The sequence below is a fragment of the Pagrus major genome, chromosome 19 (genome assembly GCF_040436345.1).
Source record: "Pagrus major chromosome 19, Pma_NU_1.0".
Taxonomy (NCBI): Eukaryota; Metazoa; Chordata; class Actinopteri; order Spariformes; family Sparidae; genus Pagrus; species Pagrus major.
This window is the reverse complement of record NC_133233.1, coordinates 780762-794289: the sequence shown is the minus strand read 5'-3', so window position 1 is coordinate 794289 and position 13528 is coordinate 780762. Positions and strand designations below refer to the sequence as shown.

Here is a 13528-nt window from a genome sequence, read left to right as displayed (position 1 = left end):
ATTCCAGTACGTGTTGCCTGAGAGCCTGTTGAACAAAGCTTTGTCCGGTGTCCATGACCTGGCTGGTCATCAGGGTCAGGACCGGACTCTCTCACTCGCTAGGCAGCGTTTTTACTGGCCCACCATGGAGAGGGATGTGAGAGCTTACGTCAAGTGTTGTCAGAGGTGTGTGGTTGGGAAGTCGCCCGAACCTGCTGCTCGTGCGCCATTGGAAAGCATCAAGAGCTCAGCACCAATGGAGCTGGTGTGCATAGATTTTTGGTCGGCGGAGGACAGCAGGCAGCGGTCAGTCGATGTCCTAGTGGTCACCGACCACTTTACCAAACTCGCCCATGCTTTTCCTTGTACCAACCAAACAGCGCAGCAGGTCGCCAGAAAGCTCTGGGATAACGTGTTCTGTGTGTACGGCTTTCCTGTGCGACTACATTCCGATCAGGGCACCAATTTTGAGAGCAAGTTGATCGCAGAGCTCCTCCTGTTGGCTGGTGTCGCCAAATCGCACACAACAGCCTATCACCCTATGGGTAATGGCGGGACAGAGCGATTCAATCGCACTCTGGGTAACATGCTCCGTACCCTTCCCCTCAAAGGAAAACATCGGTGGCCACAACAGATCCAGACCCTCACATTTGCGTACAACGCCACTGTCCATGAGACTACAGGTTACGCCCCCTTCTTTTTGATGTTTGGGCGTGTCCCTCGCCTGCCTGTGGATCTCATGTTCGGGCCTGTTCTGAGCGACTCTGACGTTGTCGACTATGACTCATATGTGACTTCTTTGCTCTCCTGTCTGAAAAGCGCCATGGAGATTGCTCAGAGACATTCTTCTGTCGAGCAGCGACATCAAACTCAGCAATACAACAAGCGTGTGAAGGGCGCTTATTTGTCTGTGGGAGATCGTGTCTTGGTGGCAAACAAGACTGAACGTGGGAAGAGGAAATTGGCCGACAAATGGGAGGATGGAGTGTACACAGTTGTTGGAGTGAATCCGGACATTCACGTCTACAAGATACAGGATGTGGCTGGACGTACAAAAGTGGTGCACAGGAACCTTTTGCTGGAGGTCAACTTCCTGCCTCTCTCTGGGATGGATACAGGTGAGGACACCTGCGCCACTGATCTGTCATTCATCAGCGAGGAATCCGATCAGGCAGAGGATGGTGATGGTATAACTTCACTGTTGGGAGCACTGGCTGAGGACGACGATGCGCAGGATGGAGGAGGATCTGATGTTTCACTCTCTGCTGATACACCTGAGCCTGAATCGGCTGATTCAGAAGAGCAGGACCAGCCTGGTCCAGTGTCTAGCCCTGTCGATGCCATTGCTGAGAACCCATCCATCTCACTGGCACCCCCCACGGACATGCTACCATCAACAGATGCAAGTGTCTCAGTTCACACTAACCCATGCACACACACAGGGGCTGATGGTCATGTTAGAACACGTGCAGGGAGATTGGTGAAATCTGTGAACAGACTGATAGAGTCTATGGTTCAGACTCCACTTTTAAGGGTTAAGTTTTGAATGTGCAAGTGTCTATAGACAATTTTGTGAGCCAAGTGTTATGTGGCGTATCAGGCGTCACATTTAACTAAGGGAATTTTGAGATTTGATCACCCTCTTTCTTTCCTGATCCTTATATGTAAGGTAACTCCTGAGTTGTTACTGAGGACTAGGTCCTTCTTTTCACTTGTGCCAGGTTGTGTCAGTGTTAGACATCTTTGCATTCCTGAACAGACATCTAAAATCAGGATGTTGTTGAATTTCAGGAGGGGTGAATGTAACCAGGTTGAAATGTACTTTAATTTTATCTTTTGAAATCTCACCAAAACCCTGATTTTATTTTGAAAGGAACCATTTTATTTGGTTTCACCTTTATTTTGTAGTTTGGTCTGCAGAGACGTTAAATCAGTACTGTCTCTTTAAGAGTTCGTCGTCTGCTTGACCCGCGAACTGCTCCGCTCTCAGTCGGTGATGACCCCACTGAGAGCAGGTATGTGTTCATTTCTCTCGTCATGTTTACATTTTGTTTTGGGTTGAAAGGTATTAAAAACGTAATAATATACATGTATGGATGATAAATGAAGAGTGTGAACGGTTGTGGTGTGTGTTGCTAGGTGAATTTCGCAGCTATGCCATTGTAAAACTACTGCAGGCACAAGTGTTTATTTTTCGTTGTTTTCTTCATGTGTGTGTATGTGTGTGCTGCTAACAGGGGCCTGCTGTGAGCTAGCTCAAGACCGCATGTCACAGATGCACTTTCATTTGATTCTCATACAGGTATGGATACTGATGTATTTCACTGTTTACTGGTTTCATTTTTCCATTGACTTGGTTGATTGTTGGTTGAATTTATGTTCATGTACAGATACAACTCAACAAGGAACATTTTAATATATTTTTTTATTTCATTTTATTTCAGTATTTTATTAAATATAATTGTGAACTTTATAGTTAGCTCAGTCGGTGATGACCCCACTGAGAGCAGGGGCCTGCTGTGAGCTAGCTCAAGACCGCATGTCACAGATGCACTTTCATTTGATTCTCATACAGATGCCACCATTGCCTGTTGAATAAATGTCCGGTGGATCAGCAGCCTGAGTCCTGTGTCCATCTTTCCCTCACCCCCAAGAACACAACGCAGGATAGAAACAACACACACAAGAAACAAGTTAACGGATGTGCATAGGCCAGAGACAAGACACACCCGTTACACACACACATTGCAAACTGCAAATTTGTTGTCCTTTTCAGACACATTGTAAAGCTCCCATACCAGCGACGCCATTTTCAGTGTTGATGCTTTTTTTTCTCTCCCCCTCCCTCCTCGCCTGCCCGCCTTTCAATGTAGAGACTGCCACACCCCCTTAGGAGACCTGGGTCTGAGAAGAGCGAATGCATGAAGTCAATGCACTGTCTCTATATTGAAACGTCATCTGATCGGCCTGCTTTGATCTATTTTGAGAACTCTGATCAAAACCGATAGGGGCATTATCGGCCGATTGCGATCGGTTGCCGATCGATCTGTGCATCTCTAGTTTTTATTGACTTTCAACATAGATGTGTCACCCAAGAAAATTACTCTTGGCTCTGCGGGGATGGTTAGTCCTGTGATATCATTAAGCACTTTGTGTATAGACACCCAATATGAATTAAGACAAGGGCAAGTCCAAAACATATGTACCAACATTCCTATTCCCGATTTGCGTCTTGGGCAAAACTGGGAGTACTGAGACTTTATTTTATGTAGTCTGTCAGGGGTATAGTATGTTCTATGAATAAGATTGTATTGTGTAATTTTATGTCTAGAGTTAAAAGAAAAACACTGACTACTAGTAGACAATGATTCTAAATCCCCTTCTTCAAAATTAGACTCCAGGGGCCTCATTTATCAACCGTGCATAGAAAAGGTTCTAAATTCTGTCGTAGGAATGAAACTTAGAATGTGTGTAAGTACAAAGAAATCCGTAATTATCAAACGTGCGGACACCTGTCGTACGCACACTAGTAAGTAATCAGTGATGATAAATCCCACCTGTTCTTAACTACCATGCTCGTGCATGGTTAGGGTCATTTGCATTCAGAAACGCCCCCAACTGACCATATATGGTAGCAACAATCCCTTTAATAATGCGTGAATTGATTTTTTTCCCTCCACACCGATATCATGGCAAAGAGGGCGAAGAAGAGGAACTTCTCCGACACCGAGATAGAGGTACTGGTAGGAGAAGTTGAAACAAACCAAAACATACTGTTTGGAACACTAAATGCAGGTGTGACCAACAAAAGAAAAAATGCTGCGTGGGAGAGGGTAACGACTGCTGTAAATTCTGTTGGGTCAGAGGAAAGGTCACTGTCAGAAATAAAAAAGAAATGGTTTGATATCAAACTCGGTGCCAAAAAACGCGTCACAGCCCACAGACACGAAATATCTGTTACTGGAGGAGGACAAGCAACAACCGAGCTTTCACCTATGGATACCCGTATTGCCAGCATCATCGGGGACACAGCACTATGTGGCATTATATCTGGTGGAGATACAGACACGCTCCCAACAGAACAGGCTGGACCATCGACCAGTCACACTGCAGGTAAAATAAAAAGCTGGGCTGAGGTGTTTGATAAACACGTAGACAGTTTAATTTGTGAATTTGAATGAAAATAAACATGACAATAATGTGATGTTTCTTCAATAACTCAGAAACTCAAGCCAGTCCCGCCTGCGCCCAGGAGCCGGAGGCGGTGGAGGAGCCGGGCAAGTTGGAGAAACAGGAGCAGCCGGGGCCATCCAAAACCCATTTGGTGCGTCCTGGGGGGGCGAGGGTGCTGACGGAGGCAGTGCTGCAAAACCAACAAGACACCACAAAATCCATAAATGAAATAAAGGATCAACTGACCAACATCGCAAATACTTTACAGCAAATAAACGAGTCACTGAAACAGATTGCTGCATGCGCATCGCAAATGTTAAATAAATAAACTTTAAAATGTTTAATGATGTTGTGATTATTTTCCCACGCACATTTTCGGTATATCTCACTTTTCAAAGATCGGCCAACAGGCAGACTCACCTAAAATCTCTGTATGATCCTCTCTCTTGTTTGAATGGCAGTGGCATGGGGGGGTGGGAAAGGCTCTGCGTTGGGCATGGGCTCATCTGCTCTAGGGGGTTCCTGCAGAGGGACGCCTTGTCTGATGGCCAAGTTATGAAGCACACAGCAAGCCAAGATGATGTGGCAGACTTTTTCAGGCTTATACTGAAGCGCCCCCCCCGCGGTGGACAGGCACAGCCATCGGCCTTTTAGCAGGCCTATTGCGCGTTCAACGACCGTTCTTGAGCGTGCATGGGCCCGGTTGTAGTGCTGCTCCTGCGGGGTCCTCGGGTTGGCTACGGGGGTCATCAGCCACGGCTTTAGTGGATATCCCCGATCACCTATAGAGATGTTATAATATACCATACGAAGCCCAGAAAATAATTTCGAAATGTTGTAACACTCACCAATAAGCCAGCCATCCTCAACAGCTCCTGCTTGGAGGTGCACACCCACAGAGCTGTTCTGCAGAATGAATGAGTCATGCGTTCCTCCAGGCCACCGGGCAACAACGTTTAGCAGAGACATAGTTGCATCGCAGATTATTTGTGCATTGATTGAATGAAATCCTTTCCTGTTCACGTAACTGAATTCATTGTGTGATGGTGCTTTTATTGCGATGTGGGTGCAATCTATGGCTCCAATTATGTTTGGGAATCCGGCGATGGCGTGAAATCCTCGTTTAATTTCGGCTTGTTGGTGATGTCTGTATTGGAACTGGATGTAAGTTGGGGCTAGAGAAATTATTGCATCCAACACTGCCGGCATGATTCTGCTAAGTGTCGGCTGCGAGATGCCGCATATGTCTCCAATCTCTCGTTGAAATGTTCCGGTGGCCAAAAATCCCAGGGTGGACACAAGCTGGATGTGCACTGGGATGGCTTCGGTGCGTTTTGTCTCTCGCTCCAACATGGGTCGTAAATCACGGCATAGATCCATCAATATGTTTTTTGGGAAGCGGTACCTGCTGAGAAGCCACTCTGTGCTCTCACTGAACACATCAGCACGCTCTTTGAAAACGCGCTCCCTGCGGAGCGCACGGTTCTCCAAATCCTCCAATAGTGCAAGATAGGCCATGGTACTTGTATTTCAAGTTTTCTTTTCAGGTTGTCCTGTCACAGCTGTCTTTTATAGCTTGTCACACCCATTATTCAAAGTGTCTGCTACTAATTGAGAATGTTTATTAATTAGAGGAAACAGGGAACATGTGTGAAGTTTGAGATTGCTGAACACTCTTAATGGGTTCTATTTGTAGTTTCACTGTTCTACCACTAGATTTTGTGTGTAAGCATGGTCAGAGTTGTGCTTAAATTTACACACGTTCCTAAGCACAAGTACAAGTTGATAAATTTCATACTTTGCGTGGGAAAGTTCTTACGCATTCATTACGCACACATCTGTGCGTACGCACGGTTGATAAATGAGGCCCCAGGTCTTCTTCCCATTTACATTTCACTCTTAGCTAAGAGTAGGATATAAACCCCCTCACTCCCTGTTTACTACGCAGAAGTTTATCTAGAGGCTGCTCTTTTAATGGTTGAAGATGGCCACCCTGTTTGGAGATAACAAAGTGCCTAACCTGGAGGTATTTGAAAAAATGGGTGTGGGGTAGTCCATACTGAGATGAGAGCTCTTCAAAAGTCTGAAGGGTTCCATCTTTGAACAAATTCCCATAAGCTGTAATACCTTTTGTAAACCATAGGTTTGTAATAATATCTCTAAGGGCTTTAGGTAAAGAGGGATTGGAGTGGAAAGGGGATTTGTCATAAATAGGTTGAATACAGCCCGTTTTCTCCCGAATTTGCTGCCATATCTTATAAGTATGGACAATAACTGGGTTTGTTGTTGTAACCAAAAGAGAGCTAAGCAAGCTGATATATGGAACTGATTCCAGTTTCAACTCTGTTAAATGGTTCTGTTCAATGTGTTTCCACTTAGGTGAATGGGCTTGCACTGTTTGCCAGACCCATATTGATCTAATTTGTGCTGCCCAATAGAAACGCTCAAAATTGGGGACTTTCAGTCCACCTTTTTCTAGAGGGTTTTGCAATATTGTCATCTTTATCCTGGGTGGTTTGTTTCTCCATATAAACTGTGTGACACAAAGGTTGAGTTGTTTAAAAAATTGCTTCGGGACCGGAATTGGTAACATCTGGAAAAGATACAAGAATTTTGGTAATACATTCATTTTTATGCAATTTATATGCCCGATTAAAGACAAAGGTAAATCATTCCATCTCTTACAGTCCTCTTTTGTCTTTTTTAGTAATGGTGTATAGTTAAGGGAGAATGAATTATGCTCTTCAACTGGAATTTTAAGTCCAAGATAGGTAATGTGATTAGGGCTCCATTGAAACATAGTGTCAGGAGGGTCAGCTTTAGCTTTGGCGTTCAGGGGCATGACAACACTTTTATTTATATTGATCTTATAGCCAGATATTTTACCATATTCTGTCAGTGTGTCCATAAGAGCTGGGATAGATTCAACTGGACTTGAGAAGTATACCAATATATCGTCCGCATATAGAGACAAAGTATGAGTACAGTCACCAATTTGTATACCATGAATGGCTGGGTTAGACCTTATAGCTGTAGCTAGTGGTTCAATCGCAATAGCAAATAATAGAGGCGAAAAGCAACAGCCTTGTCTAGTGCTGCGTGATAGAACAAATCTGGCCGAAATGTCTTTGTTAGTTTGTATTTGTGCTGTAGGGTGTTCGTGAAGCAGTTTGACCAAGTTGGTGAATTTGGGACCTATGTTCATTCTTCCCATCGTCTCAAACAAGTACTGCCACTCTACATGGTCGAATGCCTTTTCTGCATCGAGTGATACTGCAACGCATGGGTTTTGGTCAGACTTGGAGCTGTAAATAATGTTGAAGAATAATCGTACATTGTCAATTGATGATCTCTTCTGAATGAATCCTGTTTGGTCCATGTTGATAACGTCGGGAAGTACTTTTTCAAGTCGTAAAGCAAGGACTTTAGAAAAAAAATTATATTCACTGGGCAAGATTGAAATAGGCCTGTACGAGCTGCAGAGTCCCTGGTTTCAGTAATACAATAATCAGTGCCTGCTCCAGCAACTCTGGGAGTCTACCTGTTTCTATGGCATAATTGAACATTGAGAGCATGGGCTCTATCAGTTTGGGAATAAATGCTTTGAAAAATTCCATGGGAAATCCGTCACGACCTGGTGATTTTCCTGAGGCAAGTGAGGTCGAAGCTTTCATCACTTCCTCTTTCGTAATACTGCCTCTAGTATCTCCTTCTTATCATCAGATAGAGTAGGGAGAACGAGCTTATCCAAAAAATGCTGTATACTCACAGTGTTACATCCTTGAGATGTATACAATGACTGGTAATAACTCAAGAAAGTCTCATTAACCTCTCTAGGATTACTAGTAAATGTGTCATCCTTTTGGATTATGTATATTGCCATGTGTGTCTCCTCTTTCTTTATCTGCCAAGCTAAAAGCTTCCCTGCCTTGTCTCCCTGTTCATAATATCTATGTTTCATTCTTTTTATAGCATTTTCTGTCTTATGTGTATTAAGCATGTTGTATTCCAGCTGTTTTGATTTCAGTTGTTGGAGAATGATATTGTCACATGACTGTATGTGTTGTCTTTCTAATTTCTTAATCTTATTTTCAAGATCTTGGATTTTGGTTATATACTTTTTGCGTTTACTTGAGGTGTAAGCTATTATTTGACCTCTGAGGTACGCTTTCATAGCATCCCATACAATGTTAGGGTTTGCAGTGTTTTGAGTTATATTTAATAGTGGTGTCACGATTCTCCAAATCTTCGATTCGATTCAATTTTCGATTCTAAGGTCACGATTCGCTTTGATTCTTGATTTTTACTTTTTTTTTTTAAAGCACAGGTTGCTATGCCATTTTTAGACTAGACTTTTATGCAATATAATATCTGACCTTTGTTAGCAATGAACCACACTACATTGTCAAATTTAAAACACTTAAACTTAAACAAAATAACCTGCCATCTAGTTTCTCTTTTGTAACTGCAGTCTTCTTCACAGAAGATGACATTCAAGTTCACAACAAAACAAACAAAAAAATAAATCAGCCATGTCCATAGTCTTCTCTGAACAATTAAGTGTCTTAACAAACTATTTCCCAACAGTTGGACACAAGGTGCGTAAGGTGTGAGTGGGCGAGCGAGAGTGAGGGAGCGTGCGTACATGCGGACAGTGAATGAATGGGAGAGGAAGGAGAAGCGAAAGGAGTAGCAGTAGTAGCGACAGCAATAAAGTGAACAATATAGTGCAGCTGCAGTTTGGCTGTGAATAAAGGCGACGGTTCCTCAAGATACAGCAAAGCTCCCTGGTATTATTTCCCGACCAGCTTAACACGTGAATGGGGGTTCACCCCGAAGGTAAACATAAACTTCAGCCCTGGAGGAAATCATCTCCCCTGTGCTTCCCTACCACGGTCCAGGAGCCGAACAGGAATGGTGTAACACCATGCTATCGTTTGACTGGCTGTAGCTAATAGCTACTGGCTTAGCTAGTAGCTAAGTTAGAGGAGGTTGACTCGCAGCACTTCAACACGTGTGTGTTTTTTTCCCCTTGGCAAGCCAACCGGACGTGACATGAGAGCGTGGCAGCATGATGATTCCATTTTTTTATCTGAAGTTCGAGATTGTGATTTTGATTGAAAATCGAAATCGTGACACCCTTAATACTCAAGAAAGAGTCAATTTCCCTGCTAATCATATTCACAAATTCTGAATTGTTAAGTAAGTGTGAGGTAAATCTCCATCTGTTACACCTGATAATTGGTGTGGATGCAGGTATAGTTACTAACAAAGCAGCGTGGTCTGACAAGGTCCTAGCCAAGTACTCACAAGAAGTGACTTGGTGTATCTTAGAGGAGGGCATCAAAAATAAATCTATACGGGTATAACTATTGTGGACAGGAGAATAAAATGAGTATTCTCTAGTATCTTTATTTAGTGTGTGCCAAATGTCTACGAGCCCCATTCCTAGCATCTCTTCTTTTAAATATATAGCACTCTGTGTTAGAGAGCTGGTTTTCTGAGAAGACCGATCAAAGATTGGATCCAAAACTAAATTGAAGTCTCCTCCCATGTAGACCTCTGTGTGTAGGTCAGATAAGGTAAAGAACAGTTTCTCAAAAAATTGAGGATTATCTGTGTAAGGCCCATAAACATTAACCAGTGTTATGGGTTCCAAGTGTAATAACCCTTGCACTATCACAAATCTTCCGAAAGGGTCCTTAATGACTGAATTCACCTGAAATGGGACATTTCTATGAAGTAGTATGGCCACTCCTCTAGCCTGAGATGTATATGATGAGAAAAATATGTGACTATAACCCCCTTGTTTCAGTTTAACATGTTCATTTTCTGTCAAATGTGTTTCCTGCAGTAAGTCTGCAACGCTGTCATTGAGTTACTCACTTTTGTTTCGTCTCTCCTGTATCAGAGAAAACCAGATGGTTATACGGAGAGAAGTGGGAATACATTGTTAAATTTGACATACACGCTTGCACAATCAGTGATTGTCATTTTGCCATCTGCTAATGTAATCCTGCAATGTAAATGAAATACATTTCAAAATGTATCAAAATTAAAACAAATAGAATATAGGACCTGTAGGAGACTATTTTCATTTCTGTAATATTTTCCGCTCCCTTTTCTTGTTTTTTGTCCTTTTTTAGTATTGATGCCTCCAGAGAAGACGGTTCATTTGGGCGTTTAGTTAATGATAAACACAGACATCCAAAATGTAAGATGAAAAAAATTGACGTGGAAGGAACACCACACTTATGTCTTTTTGCTCTAAAAGACATGAAGGAAGGTGAAGAAATTACATAAGACTATGGAGAAGAGCACAGCACAGTATTTAAGTGTGTAGGGTTTAATATTGTCTCAGAATAACATGGTGGTTGAACGTAGTTTCATTTGAAAAATAAATTAAATCTAATTAATCTATGTATGAATGCTTTCACGAATTTGCGACATTTAGGACAGATCTGAGCTTTAATAGACATTTTCTTTGGGCAGAAATATTGCTCTAATCGGGGACATTCACAACGTTGAATGTTGAAATGTATTACTCTAATTGAATATTATTGAGTGTTTACATCAAATTGACCAATTGCTTAACATATTTTTGATTATTTCTTCCATCAAATCATTGCAGATGACCACAACCACAAGGGATGTTCCTCCTGTCACAGGCTCCCACCATGCTGTCGTGACAGAGACGGAGATAACTGACGCTCCCTGTCCACAGGACACTTATCAACAGGTATGTTCGTAGTTGATGTTAACTTCTTTTAACTTCTGGAGTCTCTGTGAGTCTTCTTTTAATGCTGTTGTTATCTTTAAGCAAGTAAATGCAAAATGTAAGGTCATTATGAGGGAAATCTATTGTGAATCAGGCCAGCCAAACAGTTTAATCTACTGCACCCATAAGGCAGATGATTAAGGGACATTTAGGATAGATCTGAACTTTAATAGACATTTTCCTTGGCAAGAAATATTGCTCTAATCGGGGACATTCACGACGTCCCCACAGTGCACTTTTACTCTGGTGTATGAGTACAAACTTTGTGTGAGGTTTCTGATGACCTGGAGACAACTGGTCCCCATAAATGATGACAACGTGGTGTGTGAAATGTCCCCACTAAGCTTCTTGTTATCAAGGTGTGTGACAACACACAATAGCTGAAGTAATTGTAGGAAAAAATACAGTAGAATTGGGTGTTTGTTTTCCTCTGAAGTCTGGTGTGTAGGCATGGTTGTCCTTAAGTCCTTGCAAGTTGATTTTCAAATGAAATGAACTGATACTAATTGCTGCCTTAAAAGAAGGAAACCAATCAAAAAACTGATGGATGATTTAGAAAATGCTCAACAGGACTGGAAAGTACTCAGTTTGCCATTTGCCGTAACTTTACCCATGCAAAACCTCCAGTATGGTTCTTAAAACTGACTACAACCATGCCCTGACCAAATTACAATTTGGATTATTAGAAGTGACAATTTCCCATATTTTCTGTTCTGTGGTTTATTGTGCTTTATATTCTCTGGGCTGTTGGGAAAAACAAGTGTTAACTGATTTGAAAAAATGATCTGTCAGATGGTCTTGGAAAAGATAAACTGGCCAACACAGGATGAGGATGAAGACAGTGATGTCTCTTTGGAGGATACATGTAGGATCACAGGATTCCTTTGGACATTTATTGAGAACGGTAAATATGTACTTTTAACAGTTTCTCAGGTTATTTAACTGAAAGTCTGTATTGGGTGCAAATAAATGAATGTTGGTCAAAAACACAAGGCTTTGCTTCCTCTACGTTTTTTATTACCTGTGGATTATCAGCTACATGAATAACCCAAAGCACAAATTGAGTAAAATTACGTTCTTTTTTCAACTTCATTTATGATTGATGATACAAAATCATTTCAGGCAATAAAAAATGTTGACTGTATTCTCTATTTTGGTAGCATCTCCAAGCGTCCTTGGGAAACTCCTGCAGTTCTGGATAGGGTGGAATGTGCTGCCCAGACACTTGGATGTTAAAGTGGTGGAGAGCAACTTCCCCAGTTCTTCCACCTGCTTCCACCTGCTTAAACTTCCAGGACATTACAAAGAGTACTCTAACTTTGAAAGAGACATTCTTGCTGCTATTTGTAGCACTGACACTGGGTTTGGAATGGTCTAAGGACACATCAATATATCACTGTACACCTTAGTGTACATTTGTTGTCTTGCTTGGCCAGCAACAAAATTTGGATTGCAGCATAAAAGCATTTGAAAGAGTGATACCAACTAGTGCCTAGTTCTGCCAGCGTGTGTAACACTGGTGCAGTAAAAAGGTCTGCATGCTTGTGATGTGGTGAAGCATTTTTGTTATTTGTTTCATGTCTATACCATTGTCTTTTAGGTTTAATCTCACTGTTCACAATTCTTTTAAAGCTCAGGAGACTGTTACAGAGACAAATTGAGTTGTTGCTGTTCTTTATTTGTGGTATTGTTCTGAAACAGGATGCATGTTGCAGTTTCTCGAGCCTTCTGATTCAGAGACTGTAAGTCTCCAATCACATGTGAAATGAATACTTCAAAACAAGTTATCTTGATAACTACAGGACAGTTTCTCGTACAAGGCTCTGTTACATAACCATAATGTTTTTCAATGTTTAAACTTAATGGTTAAAAAAAAATTCATTAATAGTAATAGACATAAATTGCTTATTGCAAAAAGTGTTTGTTTGCAGTCATATTGTACAATGCAGCAAGTTTTATACATCTGGTATAAAATAAAAATGCTGTCATTACCATTCTTTTTACAGAAAAACATTTTAGACACTTGAAACAAAGATGTGTTTGACAAATAAGAATGCGATTCAACACAGATATCAGAACTGCTAAACCATAATACCGGCTTCTTTATCAGAACTTGAGCAATATGGATTTACTGGAGCATTTCTGATAATAAGCTCACACTTTGTACATAAACATCTAACACATTGGACAGAGGGCCATCAGGGTCTGGTAGACTTCCAACTTCCTGGTCAGTCAGTGAGCGCTGCAGCTGAACTTCAGGGACCACAACACCAGGCTGACGGTGACCACATGGTCCAGTCCAGTCAACTCCAAACTCCATGTCAACCTGCAATTGCAAACTTAAACTTTATTTATTTATATAGCACCTTTCATACATATAAAATGCAACACAAAGTGCTTTACAAGTTAAAAGCACACACACACACACACAAACGCACACACACATACGCACAAGTACACGCACCTACTCACTCACTTAGGCATGCACACACAGCTGCAAACATATACTCGTTAAGATATGATATGATATGGCTGGGCACTGAGGATCCAGGTGAGGAAAGCATTGTTGGGGAGCCATCCACGCTGGGAAGTCATGTA

General features: G+C 41.8%; 1 long non-coding RNA gene across 1 annotated transcript; it reads left to right on the top strand.

The window, feature by feature from the left end:
* Positions 1-10799: 10799 nt before the first annotated feature.
* Positions 10800-12921, top strand: LOC141014850 (uncharacterized). The gene is made up of 3 exons (XR_012180519.1): positions 10800-10891; positions 11723-11834; positions 12091-12921. It is a non-coding gene; the product is annotated as an uncharacterized lncRNA (long non-coding RNA).
* The last annotated feature ends 607 nt before the right edge of the window (positions 12922-13528 follow it).